This window comes from Gymnogyps californianus, chromosome 5 (assembly GCF_018139145.2).
Source record: "Gymnogyps californianus isolate 813 chromosome 5, ASM1813914v2, whole genome shotgun sequence".
Taxonomy (NCBI): Eukaryota; Metazoa; Chordata; class Aves; order Accipitriformes; family Cathartidae; genus Gymnogyps; species Gymnogyps californianus.
The window spans coordinates 43,497,811-43,517,683 of record NC_059475.1 but is presented as its reverse complement, the minus strand read 5'-3'; positions in this window follow the sequence as shown (position 1 = coordinate 43,517,683).

The following is a 19,873-nucleotide window of genomic DNA, read 5'->3' as shown; positions in this document are numbered from 1 at the left end:
GGCCGGGACCGGCCGACCTCTGCTCCCCCTCAGAGGGCTCCCCTACAAGAGCTCTCATGTTTCTCATGTTTCCAATATCAAAACATCAGTGGATTGCCTAGAAGTCCTAGGTGATGATGCCTTTATTCAGACTGTTGCCTCTACCATGTAGATTTCCATCTTGGGCCTCACAGTGAGGAGGTAAAGGGGAATTATTTGCAAAACTAAGCATTAGTGGTTGCCTGGGCGCAAGGGATCGTGAGGAAATTTGATGGCTGAACAGAGTAAAATCCAATCTGGAAACAAATCAATCAACTGAAATGTGAGAAGAACATGAATGAAAAAAATGTGACCAGTAATTGTGAGCTGCTTAAGAACATTTTAATAGATATCTCCCAAAACATTAGCATAACAAGGAAAGAAGGGCAGACTAATTATAAAACAAACCTAGCCTACAGCCAGGTGAAAGCAGCTGTAAAAATAATTGATAAGTGAATTCACACTTCGTATAAAACAAATGGAGGAACAGAAAAGTTAAGGGTAATGGATACAGATCAGAGAAGAGAAATTAGAGCAAACTAACAAGAATTAAAACTACACAGAGTTAAATTTAAAAAATACATTTAAAAAAATTGGGAGCAAAAGAAACCCAGAGATATTGGGACTTTATTAGATTGAAATGGCAGAAATAGTTATAATTAAACAGCAGCTCTATATCAATATTTAGATTCTATATTTGGAAAAGCAAGATGATATATTCATATTATCATCTGACGGTGATATTAATTCCAAGAGTAACTACAAAAATTTTGGCTTAGGCCTCCTCACTCAAAGGTCCTGCCTCCCAAACAAGCTGTATAACTACAAGGGCCCAATACGACCAGATCTCATCACAAGGCCTTGGCTTTTCTGACTGGGAGACCTCTTCCATCTCTTGTTAAAACAGCGAGGAATATAAAAGTCATAGGCTCAGGTAGAGACAAAGCATGACCGAGTCTGACTTCAGCTAACGTGATTAGAGGACCCAGATTGGAGGATGAGCTTGGGTTTCTTGACCCTGCTCCCCCATATGTGTGCGCACATTTACGTCTCTAACCCACGCTGCTTGCACACCAGTATGTGCATTGACCTCGCTTCTAGAGAAGGGAAGGACATTTCTGCTCAGAACTTCCCTACAACTGCGGGGATAGTCCTGCGGCTGGGCCATCCTAAAGGTGTCTCAGGCAGAAGTTGCCTGAGGAGAAACCAGATATCAAGTCATCTGCATTGTTTGGTAATGGGGTTCAAGCAAACAACACATGGTTTTATATGGCCTGGTTTTGTCATAGGAAGAAGGAAGCTGACAGGAATTCTCTCAATGGGAGGCCCTGAATCAGAAATCTGTGGTGTTAATAACTTAGAGGATATGGCAGAAATTCAGATGAGATTTCTCCCTGCAACACTGTGCTCAAGCTCAACCTGTAGTACTAACAGCTCTTTGGGCTCTCAATTTCAGGTCTTTTCTAAGAAGGATGCCTTGAATTCGGATCAGGCAGTCACATCAACCTGCTGACATAATTGATATTTGTAGCTAAATGCTCCAAAATCATGGTCATGCATTTTCTACCTTAAGAATGCCTTTCTCAGGAATTGCCTGTCTAGCTCAGCAGGGACTCAATGACACACCGCCCACATCTGGTCCATTTCAGTGTTGCTTTGGATAGATTTCTGAAATACCACGATCATGCTGGTAACACCAGCTGTCCAAATCAGTATTTAAAAAAATTGACTTGTTGGATCTTTCTAGAGGTCTGCTTCTTTGTGTGTGGGGTCCTTATCATCTCTGTCTGCTCTTTAGCAGCAGAATACTGGGTTTCAATGTGGGACTATGAGTTGTGCTCATCATCTTGCAACTCCATGCAGTCACAGGCCTGTCAGTGGTTCTACTGTCCAAATCCATATCCAGGCTACTAATACTGTGTAACATGTCGCACAAGATAAAATAATAGCAAGATTCCCTTGACATTCTGCTGTACCTATATCTCATTAACTCTTTTCCAGCCTCTAATTGAGATTTCCTTGAAGGTGAGGCTTCCATTGATGTCTTGCTACTAATAATGAACTTCTTGTTGGAAAAGATTCCGGCATCAACTGTTTTCCTTCCCTGACAACTTTTTTATCCCTCCTAATTCATTTAAAGCCAATACCTGAGCTTTTGGAACAATCCTCACTACAGCTATAGCCTATGTGCAATGCAGACTATAACTCAAATGACATAGTTCTGCTCGCTTACCAGACCAGATGGAAGTATAAACATACTGAATACTTGTGAGAATATAAGGTTTAGCCTGGCCCGATGCATATATGCCAATGATAACTGTGGCCTCATGTGATCTGCATGCACAAGTACAAGAGTATTGAGTAAAGGGAGAGGGTGTACATCACTTTTTTCCCTTGCTGCTGGTTTAACCTTTTTTAGAGGCAGTTTGTTTCATTTCAAAGTGAAATAAAAAAATCTCATGTATATTACATTAAAATTGTCTTTAAGGTAAGGTAGTTTGTGTCTTAGCTACTTAGCATTCATCAGATGGGTGTGCCTGGCAAACTTGAGCTGACTAGCTCAAGCACTGTGAATTCATATGCTTTCTGTACACTAAGTTCTGTCTGTAGAGAAGCTCAGAAAGAAAGTTAAAGTGATTTGTCCAAGTTCTGTAAGGTTTTTACTAAAGAAAGATGAAGTTTGATCAGTTTCTTCAGTTTGGGCAAATCAATGTGTGGCTGAAATTAAAGGCTACATAAATTTAGACTAAAGGTCTTATTTTTTTCATTGTTATGATAATCACTGAAACATCATAATCAGAGTTTTGGTAGATTTTTTATCTCTGGAAATGTTATAATCAAGAATAGCATGTTTTCTCAAACATACACTCTAATTCCGAAGGAATTAATTCCAGGGAATTCTTAGATCTATGTTACGTGGGAGGTCCAGCTAGAGAATTGCAATGGTTTCTACTGGCTTTATACTATACAAACAACCTAAGAACCTGTGACTGAATAGTTGTTGCTACACCACTCCTGTTTGGGGAACAAGCATTATGGTCACAATGCTCTTTCAGTGGCAAAGCTCATTTTAACTACAGGCTAAAGTATCAGGCCTTAGAAAGAGACTTCTAATTTGGCAGTATCACCCATTCTGGCTCTTTGTATGTCTTTAATAATTTCATGTTTCTTTCTAGTTTTATTAAATCACTGTCACTGAATAAAATCACAAAGAATTATCAATACTTTAGTAAATTCACTCATTTATTTATGATAGAACATACTGATCTGTCATGTATAAATCAACCGTTAAAGTCTAGTGATTAATGCGTGACTCACATGTATATGTTTGTACAGGTAATGCAACTGTAAAATAAGCATTCAATAGTGTATCTTCTTGCTCAGTATTATAGTTTTAAATAATACTGATAGAAGCCCAGACATGTGAAGAAGATTGGCTATCGCATAAGACACAAATGAGGTGTCTTGGGTGTCTTTTGATCACAAAGAAATCAGATTTAAAGCAAAGTTTCAGTAGTTAAAAACTGGAAAATAAGGCTATTACAGCATTTTCTGGTTATAGTATAAGAAAGAGTGCTCAAGCGTATCACTGTATGTAGTTTAAATATCTGGCTCCTTCCACTTTTTATACCAAGACTGGTACAATTTCACCTTGGAGACAGCTTTAGGATAGGGTTTATGCATGAAATCAGCTTTTCTACTTTTCAAAAGCACAAATGTGTCAGGATCTGTCACCCTTTTATCTTTGTGAAGAATGCTAGGCTAAACTGAATCTGATTCTTGGGCAAATGTAAAAACTGATGAGGATGCAAGGGATCCCAACCTTTGTAAACACTGGCATAATCTGCAGAGGGACAAAGAAAGGGAGAAAGAGAATGTGAGACATTGGTGAAAGAATTCACAGTGCTTAGGAGCCCCAATTATGGGCCAAGATCCCATTTGCATTGTTTAATAACAAAAGATGGTTCTTGCCCCAAAGCACTTACAATAAATGTGGATTTGAAATTCATTTTCAAGGAATGCTAGGGTACTTGTGTGTGCACTGTGTTTAATATATAGGCAACACACTTTTGGAAATGACATGTATTAGTGGAACAAAGCCAGCCTGAGCCTGCGTATTGTTAAACTCTGTTCACAAGATAAAAATTATTGTGTGATATTGGGCAAAGACATAATTTCTTCATTAATGAATTCCAATTTTTAAATGCCTTTCTACATTAGCTATAGAATTTATGCACCTGACTGTATGTGAATGAGAAAAATAAAAGATTTTGCATTCTGTCACTGAATGACCTTGATAACCATAATAGAAATTAGAAAATATGTTCTATATTTGTTATGGCAAAGGTATTCTCCAAAGTATTACAGTAATTATTTTTAAGATCATAGTAATTTAACTTCTCACTTTTTCAAGTACTCTGGCCTTGGATGATTGCTTGAACCTTCACATACACATTACCTGCAAAATCTTTGTATACATTTTTAATACTCCAAACTCTTTACTTTCCTTGAAATATATTTAAAGATAGTGTGGTTTAATGAAAGGCCAGATGAAGATATTTCATGGTCTTTCATGCCACAGCTGAAGTAAAATGAAACTATGTCCACAGACATATTATCAAGTGTTTATTTTACTCTTCATTTTTATGAAAATCTTTTTATTTTCTCCTTTAATGAAAGAAAAGAAGTGAGCTCTCAATGAAGATATATCTTTCACATGGAGCAGCAAGCACCATTATTTCAATCTCATAGGCTTGGATCTAGGAATGAAATTCTCCACCATTAGATTCCATAGCTCAGTTCTTCGCAGAGCTGGTAATGGATGAACTCGTCCCTGTATCTCACTACAAAATCATTACAAATAGTGTACAGCACTGCTGGCACCCTTGGGACCTTGCCATTCGTTTATGCACAAACCACCTTCCTGACAGCTATGATGGTTGGTGGAACTCTTTGGGAATTTTCAGTTCTTCTCTCCCATGTGTTTTTTTCTCCCACTCTCCATCCCTTTCTGTAAGCTGATCTTGTGAAGCTACTCAAGGGAACAACATTCCTCCCCAAATCTCTCCAGTCTGTTTGGATCTACAGCATTGTAATCAGCTCTAATGTTTCACGCAGACAATGAAATAATGTTGCCTATAAAACTACTGGAGAAGCACAAAGCCTTCTCAGACATAAGGCTTTGGCTCCATTTCATGTCCCTGAACGTGTCAGTCACAGTAGGCACCATGCCCAGAACTCCCTCTCGCATTTCCTACCTTCCTTTGTTCCCTAAGCTATTTGAAGTTCTTGGACCTATATGGTGCAAACCTCCTCTTCTTTCCCAAACTGCTTCTTACGTAAGCCATCACCTGGTTTCTTTCTTCCTCAGATTTCTTTCTCCTCTTCAGTCAAGGTTTCCAGTCTCCCACCTCTTGCATCTGTTTGCAGATGGGGACCAGCAGCATTAGGCTGGAAGAGCTTATATCTGCACTGTCTACTGGTGTATAACTGCAGTATCTACAGAAAAGGGCATCTCACTGTGGAAATGTCACAGGATGGTGCATATATTGCATCACACCACTTCTCTCCCCATGACACCTGATTTGTGAACCTCAGCTATCAGAAAGGAGCTGTTGGATGTATCTGAGCCCTATCAGGAGGGAGGCAATTCCACAGAGCTCCAGATGACATCATCCTGCCCTCCCAAACTTCAAGAACCAGTTCTTCTCTCCTCGTTGTCATAGTTCATGACTTCCTCCTTGGCTCTAAGATTCGTCTTCCTCTCTCTACTAGAGTCTGTCAGCAAACCTGAGCAGATCTCCTGCAAACTTTCTTTGAGTATAGGTGACTATTTATATAGTTTATATTTATAGGTGATATATAGGGCCTACACTTGCCCAGTGTTTTACATCACTAAGTCCATCCTTTGCATCCACAGTAGCAAATGCAGGAAGTATTTCTGTCTTCTGAGCAAGACTTCCTCTGACTTCTGCCTGCCAAAGTACTGTGTACTTGAGTATAGTCTAAAATTTGCCAGAGGTACTTCCAAAGGTTATGCAAGGCCATGATTCAGAGAAATGGCGCTGAACATCTACGTCAGAAAGTGAGCTGTGCTCAGCTGCATACACTGACTCAGCTGTTACGCAGATACCTGGCAGATACAGACCTTCAGCTGCCATCTGTGCTGCCTGTATTGTGCAATCACATCCCTGTAATCTTAGAGTAAAAATGGAGGGGAAGAAGTAGCAATAACTGTGAAGAAAGGAGAGTGCAGTAAGTTTCATATAACCTCTAATATCAAGAAGTGTAGGTCACGGAGTAGTTGATTTTGCTTGCCACCAAAGCAATTTTCACAGTAGGTGATACACAAAATTATCCTAGACTCATTCAGTTTTTTAGAATAATCGAGGAGAATTACACACACATAAAACTCATGTTATATATAGGGCAGTAACAGTCATTACCATAGGAACTGTCTGTCAGATGCCTGCTTCCAAAGAATCCTTCAGAGACATTACAAGGAGAAGCCATTAGGTTTTTTGTAATCTGCAGAGGGTAATAAATTCTGAGTGACACTATCGGTAGCTACTTTTTACAACAGCATCTCTACTTGCTGATAACTACCCCTTACCTTCTCCCTCTAGAATAAAAAAAAATTAGGATGTCTGCCGGCAGGAGGAGGTTTTATTCTTTAATACCTAGCTCTGTATCACATGCACAGGAGCACATCCCAACACCAGAAAATTAAGACAGGGGAAAGCAATAGTGCAAAAGCAATGTAGTACAGTGGTGGTCTCCTCATGACTTTTGGGCTAAAAGGGAGACAACCAAAGGACGACTAGGTTGACAGTTCATGCAGTTAACTCTACCTCGTTTACCTTCCCAACCTTTCACAGAACTCCTCAGAGCTTTCCACGTTAAGCTGGGCTGCTCTCAATAGAAAAGGTTTCAGAAAGGGGCTATGTGGAATAAATGGGATAAATTAGTAAATTCATTTATACAATGGGAATCATGCCTTCAGCTTTTATAATTGGGCTTTTGTTCTCGGGCCTTTTCATATGTCTTTTCCTTAGAGGTAACCTCATGTGTGAGAGCTAAAGCAGTTCTCTCACAGACAGCCCTCTGCTCCCCAGATGCCAGGCACAGATTACCCAAGGAATTATTTCTCCCTTCATTTTCTTCTCTGTACCTCTGTGTTTGGTTTCTGTATCTGGTTTTGGCCAGGTTTAGAGGCTGTATGGATTATATATATTCTTTATTGTATTTAGAAACTTTTTTGAACAATATATGTATGTTAGTCCAGAAATACATGTATTCTTAATATGAATATATTTCTCTAATTTACTTTCACTTGTTTTTTACAAATTACTTATTGCATCTAGTCTTCAGGCCAAAACCAGGCTCTTCCTACATGTTAGTATATTCAGTATGTAATGCAGTAAGGTTATAATTTAAACTGTTCTGCAGTTCTACAAAAAATTAAATGATATTTCATAACCTGTGATTGTTTTGTCTTACAGAGTTGCTAAGGTAACATGCTGGAACTTGTGGTTCAGTTTTGTTCAGCTGACAGTTTATAACATTTTAAAAATAAAAGATTTATGATATTAAGTTGTATTTATCATTTCTATAACCTCTGCAACTCTCCATGGGCTTCTATGCCAGAGACAAAGGCAGCCTGGTGTTTGGGAGTACCTTTTCTCAGGGGAGACAGTGTCGGGGAGAGGTATATAGCCCTAGATAGTAAATCATTAAGTGGCTTGTTGCTCTTACAGAAGACTCAGATGTCGGGGGATTTTAGTCATCTGTCGAATTTCCTTTGTTTTGCTAGTACATGGTAGGTGCTTCTTCCTCCTGCATGATTAGCCTAACATTTGGCATTATTCTTTGTTGAAGCCCTTCTCCTTGTCCATGCTTGAACCAGGCACATCCTATCCCCTTCAGGAGAAGCAGGAAGCCTCCCATTACCTGACCCTGCCATTCTGTACTGAGGCTTCTCCTATCTTACTGCTCCTTGGGGTACCCGGCAAGCTTGGGAAGTGCCTCTGTTGCATGTTAGGCCAAGCACAATCAGCTGGGCAGGCTTTGCTGCCTGTGCTTTTCACCCTGCCCATTGTGCCTGCAATTCCACTTCAACATCATCACAATTCCTCATATTCAAGGGCTTCTGTGCAAGCTACCCACTTCAGTATTTTACTGATTCATGAATATTTTAAAACACATTCCTCTTGGAATCATAGAATGCCATCTTTTAATTAAAAAGTCAGGTGACGATCAGATGCCTATAGATTGTAGTTTCATCACATGCAGGCTGTTCTGAAGATACAATCTTTAGGGAATCTCAGTTTCAACGCTTAGGAAAGACCTTTCTCACCAATCACTTCAGTAACTCAAACTTGCTGCTTCCATTGAATTGGGAAAATGGTATGAAAGCATGAAGTGCTTATTAAGTTTAATGTTTTCATTCACCTAGTTTACTGCCTTCCCATGTGCCCTTTACTTGCAGAGGACTTAAAATAAGATAGAAGCTAAAGGAAATGCAGTTATCCTGCTGTTGTCTATTTAGCTTTCGTTAAGTAAGTTGGTGCACGGCTCACGCTCATTCTCAAAACCAGCCCATCATCTAAAAGTATTTACATAAGACTCTTTGCATTATATACCAACCTCTGCAACACTAGTATTAACTACTGACATCTGCCAAGGCTGACTAGTAAGTGCTTTACAGTATCAATTCATCCTAAGCAAAAAGCATGTTTGAGTGCTGCAGTGCTCTTGTTAACGCCAATAAGAAGTATCAGAGCTCATATGACACCTAGCAGAAATTAGTACCCACATTCAAAGAAAAGCTTTTGTTATTTTCCAGAGTATTATGTGGACTTTATTGAGATGACTGCATCTGACACCTGCTGTAATATAAAATGCAGCTATAATTAGCCAACTGATGCTCTCTGCAGTTTAGGTCGAATCCCTTCTGTGGGAATTATGCTTTAAAATATTCAGAACTCCAAGTGGCTCTCATTACATTTAATTTTTACTTAGAATTAGGTGGTCTAGAAAAAAAATTTAGGATTGTAATAGCCCCCCGCTGAATGCCACACAGCAACGTGAAAACCCATAGATTTTTTTCCAAATAAAAAAATGAGAACAGCAGACTACACTACAGCCTTCAATTGAAGTCTGGCTTTGCTTAATTGTACTTTTTGCACTCATCAGTCTCTCCTCTTCAGAGCAAGCTACAAAAATTGCCTGAATAGCCAAAGAAAAGTTTCCCACAGTCACTGGCCACAGAAAAACACCATTGTCCTTCCTCACAGTTTGATGGACAACATTTCTATAAATGGGTAGCCAGTCTGTCAATGGTACCCTTGCTGAAAAGGCAAAAGAAGAGAACAGATTCTGCCAATATCTGACAAAGCATGTTAACACATAATCAGGCATTCACTAGTCAGGCAGCTGCCCCTGGGACCTTCATAACACAGGTGCCTTTAAGCCATTTCCTATTCACAGATAAAGGAAACAAGCAGGAGATACCTGGGAAAGGAGCAGTCTATTGTGGCCTGTCAAATGTCCATCTTCTAGGCTGCCTGCATAAAAACAGAAAGAACATAAAGGAAACTTCAGCCTGAACTGCTAAATTATAAAACAGCAAAATACTCTCCAACTCCATAACTTTAATCTTCGTTTAAATAATAATTAAAAAGGTTAGTAAAGGAGCACCATGCCTTATAAGAGGTACCTTCTTCATTCTTTTTCCTGTATCAAACCGAGCAAAAGATCTGTCATGTCCCCAAGGCCAACAACTAGAACAAAGCCAGCAGTGGTGGTCCCAGGACTATCACCTTCACCCACTGCAGCTTTGGTATGGTTTTTTTCCATGCCTAATCTGCTCACTTCTTCACCCAGCTGAGATTATTAAATTCACCCTTTAACTGAGGAAACTGGAATTTTCTGATGGACGAGTCTAGTGTGACTAAAAGTTGATTAAGCTGCAGGACAAAGACTCTTTCCCTCTTTTTTACCAACTTTATCTTAGTGAGCCTAACAAACAAGTGACATTTCATAGTCAATGTTACCTAAAGGCCACTAAGTAGAGAGATCATTTTAGCAGTGAGTAGATCGTGATAAGACAACAGTTAGCTTTATGCAAAAGAAAACATTTCTTTTTCGTGATTGTGCATAAACATGCCTATTTGATACACTCAACATATTAAATGCCAGAATCTATAGCCCCAAGCAGGAACTCAGTTTACATTTAAGTAATCTCACTGATTTTTCATGGTGATTTTAGTATTACTGCCTGTGTGTTTAATGTTAAACACATGAAAAAAAATTTATCACATTCAGTGGAAGTTCCTGATGGAAGCAACTCATGGAAGCAATATCGAGAACAAGGTTTCAGGAGATGTATCGCAACCACTGGAATTGCCCTGATGTTGGGAGGCTCCTGCAGGTGATGCACTGTCTCTGAGAACATAAACTGCTGCAGTGCAGCACAAAGCACTTGCAGCAGAAGCCAGAATATGTCACGGTGTGAACAAGTAAGTATGGAAAGCTCTTCTGTGCAGTTCTTTATGAAACAGTGCTGATGTCTTGTCTTCTCCTCAAGCAAAAATGTTCCAAAGAGCACAGTTATGATTTCTCACAATTACCATTCTCTAAGCAGATCTACTCTTTCATACAGGCTATATATATATATTTATATGAATTTAAAACAGGAAAGTTTCTGAGCTCCTGCAATAAAGTTATTCAAATGGAATTCATAGCCATAATGAAATTAAGCTGAAGCCAAGAATTAAAAAGATTAAGGTAAAATGCTGTATTATAAAATGTAAATGAAAAAATATCTATGATACCCCTTGTCATTTTTTCTTGGTCAGTTTTGAGAGTTCCATGTACTACGAGGTTTCTTAGCACTGCCCATACCTGAGCAGCTGAGCTGGAGTTACACTTCTCAACATTTAAAAAGGACTGCTTGTTCTCTGTTGAATCAGCCTCAGGTCATTATCAAACTTACAACCTAGGCCCAGTCTTGCAAAGGCTTTTACACACAGGCTTAGCTTTATGCACATGAATAGTCCTTTAGAATTCATTAGAATGATTTGTGCACAAAGTAAGCAGGTGCCTGACTAGCTTCACTGAAGGATTGGGACCCAAAATGTCAAAGACTCCATATTCCCTATTAACAAATGCCTCTTCTGCATTAGAAAAATACTGACAGTGTAAAGATGAGTGTGATCTTTTGTTGTGTCTGTTTACTATAATACAATGGAGATCATTCAAATACCTTTATAGTTACTTTATATCCAAAAAGGGCATTATGTATTTACTCGTACATATGTAGAAGTTGAAGAATACTGCAGGTGGTATGAACACAGAGTGATATATCCAGAGGAGCTTAAAGGATTTAGGTGCCTATCTTACATTGTAATGTGGATATATTAACCCCTTCGGGCTATTGTGAGAGGCTCAACTCAACTACATAGTATAGGTCCCTAATTTCACCTATCAGTCCATGAATCCCATATCTAAAGCAGATCTGGATCTGGTTCCTGAAGTCAGTGGAGGAGCCTGCTAGGATATGGAATGATCGGTCGGACCAGTAATGACAGATGTGGTCTATTAGCTGATAACTGTCCAGCTACTGGGGTATAGAAATTTATAAGCTAAACTGCTGAAGCAGGAGGTAAATTTAAATTTGAGCAACTTAACAGTTCCACAGAAAAGGCTAGGAAGACTGTATGTTTAGAAAAGGACTTGGCTCCCAGCTAAGCTGTATGAAAAGCTTGTACATAGCACAGCTGAAGAACCTTATTTTAAATATTCCTAAGCATCCATCACCATTATTTCTTTTAAAATAATAGTCAAATTATACTAATAAAGATGCAAGCTACAGCTTTTAAAATCAAGCACTCAGCAATCAAGGAATCCCAAAAGTTAAAGTTTCTCTGAAGTAAATGTGCTATATTCCTGTTTCCTTGTTAAATATAGATTTTCAAGTATCCCATTAAACCTGAGTTAAATATATAATATGTGCAGCATGTACATATTAATGCAGTGGAAAATTATTAATTTTTAGACTATCTTCAGGTATGAGTGCTTAATTTCACAATGCTTGTGTCAATTTACTGACAGTTTACAGACAAGGGAAACACTGTGAGCATAGACACCTACTCCGCAAGACACCTTCTACATTTTCATGTGATAGTCTCAAAAGGAAATTATAGAAAGGAGGTTTATAATCAAACCTTTCAAAGTAGCTATAGAAGTCTAAAAATTTGTGAACACAGAATAATTATAATAATTGTTCACTGACTTCTAAGAAGAGCTGTTGAGCTGAGCCTTGCAGAGGTCAGTTCTTGATCCCAAATTATAGAACTGAACTGAAGAATTTTGTGCAAAGGATGCTAATCTTATTTGCAGACAGCAGCAAGAAAGAGGGGGCAGGCAGGTAGATAAAACTTAAATATGGTGTAAAATTACTAAACAAAGACATGAAAAATAATGATCAAAGTAAGGCAAGGATAAGGACACTAAACAGAAAGCAGGCAATAGCCTCATGAAGATTTTGCATTTTGTCAGGAATGATGAAATTACTGCAAGTCATAAATATAAGATACTTATAGTTTTTTTTTCTTTAAATGCAAATATATCACAGCTGTATTTCCCACAGGACATTTCATACAAATCCCATTCCAATCCCATCTGAACAGGGCCTTCTAAATTTTGATAGAGTGAGAGAAACACCAAAAGGTCAGCAAAGACATTTGCTTTGAAGGAATGCAGCTCCTATTGGAGAATTAGATTTGCAATTCAGAGCCTTTATTTGATGAAGTTAATAAGCACATGGCTACATTTTAGGGAAGCAGGCTGAGTTTTTTCAGCTGGGGTAGTGCTTAAAATTAGGCACCAGCTTAAGCATCTTGTTGAACCAGGATCCATAACCTTGGCTGGAGCGATGCCTTTTCCTGGCTACCCAGGCAGCAACAGAAGTGAAGTGCTCTTCTTCTGAAATTAATGCTTGGAAAAATAAATAAAAACTTTTATTCTGGAGGGAACTTTGTTCTGTCCTATTCTATTTCAATCCAACGGGTAGGATACTATCAATTTTCTATTTATAAACTGAGATAATTTAGAGCAGCACTGATAATCTGAATATTAAGGAAAACTACATTTACAGCAGTCAGTGCCAAGCTGCACCACTTGCCTGGGGCTCTGGGCAGAACTCAGGGTATGTTTATCTTTGAAGCTCCAAATGATTTCAGTTTAATTTTTTTCTGAAGTGTTGTCTCTTTTGCCTTTCTATGCGCTACAGCTGACATAAGCAGAAGTACACAGCATGAGCTTTTCAATGCAGGAGAAAAATCTGCTTATACATTACACAGGCTCCTTAGCTCAGCACTTCACTCTTTAGCACAACAAACCTCAACCACTGGTACATTCTGCAAAGCACCCACCTTTCTTTGCATGTTAGTTAGGGACAAAATTAAAGTGCAAGTTCAGAAATTATGTTAATGTAATATTCAGCAAAAGAAATAGTGCTCGTAATTATGACACTGGTGACCAGCAAACAGAACTTGCATCAATTTATTAAAGTTTACTGTGATTTTAAAGTGCTTAAAGGCACCTAGAGTTGGAAAGAGGTGTATATATCTATCATTTTACGAACCAACTAAAAAGGAGCAACAAACCAAAACCAAAAGAAAATTCTTTTCCATTTCAAAATCATTTTCACTCAAACAACATATTTGCTATTGAAGAACTTAGTGGTTTTGTGTTTATATTTTTCAAGGTGGTTTTGGTGGGAGAGGCTTTTATACACCTCAGAGATCCATTTCAGGGATCAAAGCTGCAGAAGATTTAATATTATCATGATAACTCTGCCCCTGAATGTTGAAAGCAATTCGAGATTATTCCGTCCCTTGGTAGTCACATTATCAAAACATCTGAAAGTGGACATTACTGCCAAGTTACACATATTTAAATCTTCTGATCCCTCTTTCTAAACTAGTATCTCTATCTCCGGCAATCCACTTCTTGCCAGTTTTCTACAAATTCCCTCCAAATTACCAGTATCTTTCCAGCAATGAGAGCTTCCAATGTTTTATTGTTTCACCAGCTTTAGTGAGCATGCCATGTAATTTCCTCTGTCTTTATGGGAGGCCTGGATTTACTGTGGCCAGCTTTACTGCCAGAGGCGATTGCAAGTGTATTCATTTTTACTGTGCACTACATGCAGTGAGCATATAATCATCTTTTGGAACGATTCTGCTCTGGTCTGTCTCTTGCAGTAGATATGAATGTTTAACATACTTTGTCTCAGCTGTATTTGCACATTTTTTCCCTCTATTCTCATTTTCTCACATGCGTTTATTTTTCTAATCTCTTAAATCACTTTGGATTATTTCTGTTCTGTTCATGCTTGCATAATGCATTACATAATTTAATCTCTGAAATTTCAGATGATACCAAATTTATTCAGCTAGCAGCTGCAACATGGATCAAGGTCTTTTGAGATAGTGAAGGTAGGAAGAAAGTCTGTGCCCTCTTTACCCATAGGAATCATTACTGTTTCTCTAAGAGAAGACATTTGCCGTCAACAGGAAGAAGGCCACGATCCAGTTTCTGCTTAGTAAATACTAGGTGGACATCAACAACTCTACAGACTACAAAAGTAGGTCTTTTGCCTACTTTTCTTGTAATGATCACTGAATAAATAACGGTATATCATCTCCACCATCTCTTGATATCCCTCACATTCATTCATCCTCCCTTATATTTCCATGTATATGGCAGCATAACCTCCAGTATCTGACATTTATGTGCTTATCTCTTTATTTTTCATTTGAAATGTTTTGTACCCCAAAACAAACTCTTGCTGGAGGTAAAGATAACATGCTCAAAAGCAAAGGAAAGATCTCAGGTCTCTGAACTAATAAAGCTACATCTAGCCACTGCTAAAGTAGGTATACACCTGCTCCATCACTCCAGGAAAGCTGCATGTTTCAGAAGTGGAATTTATCAGGTAGCTGAGCATTCATCACTTGAAGTCAAAACTTGGTTTAAATGTCTGGACTTGATCTATCTTTGCAGGTCACTGGAGATTCAGTCAGGGCAAATTGCCTCCTGTGAGAGGCAACAATCAATGCCAAGGTGTTACTTCTGTGCTCCATATTCTGTTCTGGCCAGCAAATTACTTACATGTTTATTCAGTGTTATAGTGCTGGTGGGGGAAGGGGAAAGGAGATATTGTATTTTCCTTTATCCTTGAAAGCTTCATGGTTTGCTCCAAATGAGATGATTACATTTTGCAGAGTTGCTTCAGCTGCCTGTGCAGAGAGAAAACTGCAAGAGACAGGGCAGGCTGAAGCACTGAGTCCTTGACCATGAGCTGGAATTAGCATTGTTGGACAGAACTGCAAAATAAAATTTCACAATCTTTCTTAACTGACTACCATGTTCCATGCATGTGTTCAAGATATTGTCATTTGTCAAAAACAGTATCTTTGCAGGAATTACATAAGGTCCTCTACATTTCAGGGCTTCCAAATCAGGAACACATTCTGCAGTAAGCATTTCTGAATCCAAAGAGTGGTTCTCATCATCTGAATCCAGCCAAATGCCATCTAGCTCACCTTAGATAAGATATTCTTGCAAAATGCAGCTCTCCATGAAATATATTTGTAATCATTAGCACTGAAGTCCTCTTTGGAACTAATTTTCCTCTGGAACTCAGCAGGAGTTTCTCTACTTGAGTCTTCTCAAATATTTAAGTTGGTTGCTGGAGACACAGAATACTATGTCTTCAGTTTAGTGGGATTTATTTTGACTAAATTAAGGTAAGTTTTATCTGGATACTTTAGAGAGGAATGCCTTTAAAATATCCCCCCAAAATATCAGTCAAATAAATTACTCTGCCTAACATTTTTATTTAAGAATGCTTTAACATTTGTATATACAACAGCACTCACCATTTCCCAATGGAATAAAAAATATCGGAGGGGGAGGGAACAGGAAGAGTTATGAAGGTTAAAGGGTCAAAATTAGGGTATCAAAGGAAACATCAGGTAGAAAATCTTTGTCAGCATTCATACTGTCCTAGGAAAGAAATCAAGTAGACTGTCTTAGAGGCAATACAGTCTTGCAAGCCCCATAATCAGAGTACTCTGACATACCTGCTCCTTGTGGTCTGATGAAAAAACCACCTTGCTGTAACTAGAATAGTCAAGGCTTTGAAGAGAAGCACATAAGAATGTAGAAAAGGTATGACCAGAAAAGCACAGCTGAAACAAGTGCCATAATCCGATATACTTAAATAAACGCATTGTCCTTCCCTCCATGAATGAGCACTCAGTGGAGGCACTCCTAGAAGCATGCCTGCCATGTGCCCATGCTGACAGCTCCATGGAAGCTGCTGAAGGACAGGAAGGAGCCAGGAGGCAAAGAAAAGGGTGAGAGAGTAAGGCGACCTCACAGGGAGAGGAAGCCCCACAGGAGCTGCTGCAGTCTAGGGTTCAAAGCCTGGTGGTACCAAAGGTGCTACAGCAGCACGCAGAGGTGGGCCTACGCCCCTGGGCCAACACACTGTGACTCTGCGACCACTGAGGCGGTCTTTTACGTGATGGCTGCAACGGACCTGAGCTGAGAAAAGCTTCAGGGTCCCAGAGAGGTCTGAGAAAGGACCAAAGCTAAGATGCTTCCTCAGGCCTAGGAAACGGGGCTGCGCACCACACTGGATAGGTACTGCAGGAGAGGCTCCTCCACACACCACAGCGTGGAAGCCCAGAGGGCTAGAGGAGGACAGGCAGAGCCTGGCCAGGACAACCAGGTCTGAGGCTGCCTCCCCAGCCCCCGCCCTGCTGCCACCGCCGAGAAGCTGCCCCGGGCCGCCGCTGCTACGCGTAGGGGCAGAGCAGCCCCTCGTCGAGCAGGGCAGACAGGCTCAGGAGCCCAGGACGAAGCCCCTCATCCCCCGCGCTGCCGGTTACCCCGCCTGCCCGACAACGTAAGCCGGCGCCCATAGGGCGAGCCGCTCCCCCGGCGCAGGGCTGGCCTCGAGAGCGCAGCCCGCGATTGGCTTCCGCGCCTGTCCATCAGCCCGCGGGGGCGGGGCCAGCGGGCACGGCCACCTCAGGGGTTCGTCATCGCGGAGCGACGGTGAGGACGTTGCTGGCGGCTGCGGCTTGGGCCGGTGTCATGGCGGCGGCGCCCAGCCCGCTCCAGCCCGGCGGCCACGCTCCGGAGATCGGCGCCGACCCTGCGGCCTCGGAGGTGGCGAGCAGCGCCCTGCGCTGCCTGGCCGGGCTGGCGGGGCAGGTGAGTGCGGGGCGGCCGGAGGGGGAGGCCTGGGGCAGGGCTCACCCGGCCGCCGCGGGCCCCGCACCGCGCCCGGCTTGCCCCGCCTTGGGGCCCCGAGCAGGGCGTGCTCCTGCTTCTCCCTGGCCTGCGGGGCCCTTCTGGGCTCCAGGGATGAAGTACGGCGCCGGAGAGAAAAGAAGCCTGCCACAAGCAAGGGAGCGGACTCACTTCTGGAGGTTGTTCACGCCTGCCTGCGGGAGCGGTGAAACTCCTGTCAGGGCTGGGGGATGGCGGTGCCGGCTGCATCCCTCCTGGCGTGGGCAGCCCCAGGGTGCGTGGCCTGCTGCTGCATCTCGTAGTCGTGGCCATGCCTTTGCCTCTTAGTGACGGGACGTCTCATGTCGCTTTGTAGTTTGACGGATGATCTCTCCCATGAGAAACTGCGGTCTGCCTAATTGCTGTATCTTAACAATTAATCATGTTGAATTGAAAAGCTACTAAAAGCTTACTGTGCATGAAATAAAAATAAATGATCAGGGGCTTGAAGTTAGCCTTGTCTTGGTAGTAACATACTATGAAACACACAGTGCATCTCAGTGGGTCAGAATTTTTAAAGCAGCTTTGCTTTGTGGTACTCAAGTTGAAACACCTACTTTAGGTTTAGTAATGGCGATGAATTATTTAACAGATGTTACGGTAGTGGTGGGAGGCCCTTATCAGGAGGAGGTTTTAGTAACAACTTAATTATTACCGTAAATAATTTACAGATTAATTCCTTTTCCACTGTGGAAGCATATATGTAGTTCTGTGAAGGCAGTAGAAGCACAGTCTTGCTTCTGAAATTAGACAGCAGTTTGAAGGTTTGGGACCAGATAATGCGGGAGATAATATAACTTAATATATGTTTATGTTCGAAAAATCCTCAGAAATGGACTCTGTTAGATACAGAGGCAGTTTAGTAGTAGCTGCTGACTGATCTGAAATTATTTTTTAGAGCATTTCACCTCTCATCGGAATAGAATTGTGTATTATATTTGCTTCTCACCTCAAAGTCTGCTAGTAGTTGTCTCTGTTTTCAAACAAAAGTTATCCAAAATTAAGGGCCTGAAAATTCAGGCACTGACTAGTAAGAGTCTCAGTTTTCCTATCTCTAAAGTGATTAAAAACTACCCTAGCTTTTGAACAGGAGTGCAGTGCTAAACAACTTGATGATCATACACCGCTGATTCATAGGATTACTGAGACAGGAAAACTATCTATGTATTGAGGATGAAATATCCCATAATTCTTCCTGGTGAAAATTCTAAATGTAATCAATGAAGAACTAGTGACTGTCAGTTTATCTAGATGTGATACTGTCATTCATACTGTTGTTCTTACAATGTTAATGTGAGTGAAAAGTTGAACTCTTGTGTTTATGAAAAACATAAAGAATAAAGGAGAAGTTTCCTAAGCTCTTAACTAGGGTACTCATCACAAGTTTAATTAATTGTTTTCAAAACTACATTAAACACTCTAGTTTCTCTCTCTTCTTCAGTAGCTTACTTGTTCTCCAAAGTTTGCTCTATGTCTAGTATGTCACTGGAGAGAGCTTAGTGATTTTTAACAATATTTGGGTGTGCAAGAGACCAGTTTAGAGTTGCTGTATCCCCTCAGTAGAGTTACAGTAGTTATGGTGCAGAGTAAAATCATCTTCGTTGGTGTTTGGAGTATAGTCTTTCCATGACAACAAACCCATTTTACTGTGCACTGCACTGAACTATGAGTAGGGGTCTGGTTGCGCCATCTTAGCTGAGAAGGCCTTTTTAATTGCTCAGTTATGATTGTTTCCAGTTGTTGAGTTACACTCTTGTCTGCCAGCACTTGAGTTCTGGTAGATTTAACTGTGGTATTTTACCAGCTTACTGACTCTAGCAATCCATCTTGCATTTTTGACTGAAACTACTGATTCCCCATTTCCCTTTTATAGAGATGAGTGAACATGTGCCAGATCGTTAGCTGTCACAGTTTGTGATCCATTGTAGCAGTTTAAGTTGGATTTATGCTAGCAGGTTGGACTGGAAACAGGAATATTTCTGGCACAGGAATTTTTTTACTAGAGCAGTCACTGGCAGTACAGTGACTAGGAGGACATCTGGGGATAACAACTCTTAAAGCCAATATGACTGATCGTGAAAAGTTCTTTAAGCCCCAAGTGACAGTCAGTGTCTTTCATAAAACTATTTCAAAGGGCTGAAATGACTTATGATCCTGTAAATTGCTACAGAATAGGCTGTGGACTTGTAAATATACAAAGGCTTTGAAGTTAACAAATCACAGAATTTATAAACCTGCTTGTCACAGTTCTTATAGGTAGAAGGATGTGAAACAGTGAGAAAACTAATTCTGTTGTACTAGAAACAAGTTTGGATGCAGGAGGGGTTTATTCTTTACTTATATTTAAGAACAGTGTCTATGAGTTTAAAATACCACTGGCCTCTAAATTATTCTAAGTCAGAAGCTCTACTGTTTGTGTGCATTGAACCACCTGGACAGGAGTCACATGCTATGTTATGAAGGCACACATCAGCTGATTCTT